The sequence below is a fragment of the Trypanosoma cruzi genome, assembly GCF_000209065.1.
Source record: "Trypanosoma cruzi strain CL Brener chromosome Unknown tcruzi_1047053449721, whole genome shotgun sequence".
Lineage (NCBI taxonomy): Eukaryota > Euglenozoa > Kinetoplastea > Trypanosomatida > Trypanosomatidae > Trypanosoma > Trypanosoma cruzi.
In genome coordinates this window covers 1-875 of record NW_898357.1, presented here as the reverse complement: position 1 = coordinate 875, position 875 = coordinate 1, and the positions used below count along the sequence as shown (strand labels likewise).

At 53.8% G+C, this 875-nt stretch overlaps 2 non-coding genes across 2 annotated transcripts; both read right to left on the bottom strand.

The window, feature by feature from the left end:
* Positions 1-603: 603 nt before the first annotated feature.
* On the bottom strand, positions 604-682 carry Tc00.1047053449721.20. The gene has a single exon (XR_008254532.1). It is a non-coding gene; the product is annotated as a C/D small nucleolar RNA (snoRNA), TB8C3C3 (small nucleolar RNA).
* A 51-nt stretch (positions 683-733) lies between these two features.
* Positions 734-813, bottom strand: Tc00.1047053449721.10. The gene has a single exon (XR_008254531.1). It is a non-coding gene; the product is annotated as a C/D small nucleolar RNA (snoRNA), TB8C3C2 (small nucleolar RNA).
* Positions 814-875: the final 62 nt, after the last annotated feature.

The window sequence follows — 875 nt, the reverse complement described above, 5'->3', positions numbered from 1 at the left end:
CACACCCGACCGAACACAATGCACCTATTGTCCAGCACCGGCTGTGGGCCGAGCATCACAAAGAACCTTGTCCCGGCGGTCCCACCGTCCTCCAAGCGAGGACAACTGACAACGCCCGCCCCAGTGTGGTGCAACCTGGTCCCCGTCACTTCCTCTACAAACTCGCCATATGTCCTCGTCACGTCCACAGCACACTCCACAAGAAAGCCAGGCACCATTCTCACAAACTTCGCCCCGCACAACTGGCCGCTCTCAGCAAGGCGCAAAAAAGAGTTCGCAACAGAAGGTGCCTCACGAGCATAAATCTCCAGCGATATAACGCCTTCATTTGTATGAAGCTCTACAACCCAAGCATCGCCCTCATTCCCGCAAGAAATCATCTACCACCTAAATAATAACGATAAAAAAAAAAGAAGATTGTAGCAATAAAACAAAAAAGACACAGCCCCCAGAACAAAAACAAATTAAAACCCACACACAATACCGCGGCATCCTCTTCAAGAAATGCTCTTCGTCCACAGCACCTGGTATTGATAAAACCGCCAGCCATCGAGCGCGTCCGTGAACGTGGTGGTGGTGGTGGCGCGGAAGAGGGGCGGTGAGTGTGTCAGTTGCCAGTAGTCAAAGCGTCGTTTCTCGCTCACGTGGGTCGGCATTGCAGAACAAAGAGCGGCATCATGCGCGCACGGCATGCACAAGGGCAAAAAGGACGAATAAAGAAGCACGGTGGCGGCACTCAGCCACGGGGGACAAGGACCCACATCGACTCTGCGGTCGGTTGACCTTCAGACGTCCGGTTTGTAATCACGCCGCCGCCGCGCAGTTCGTGTGTCTGCAGGAGACTGGGGAATGGAGGAAAGGAAAAAAAAGAGCGG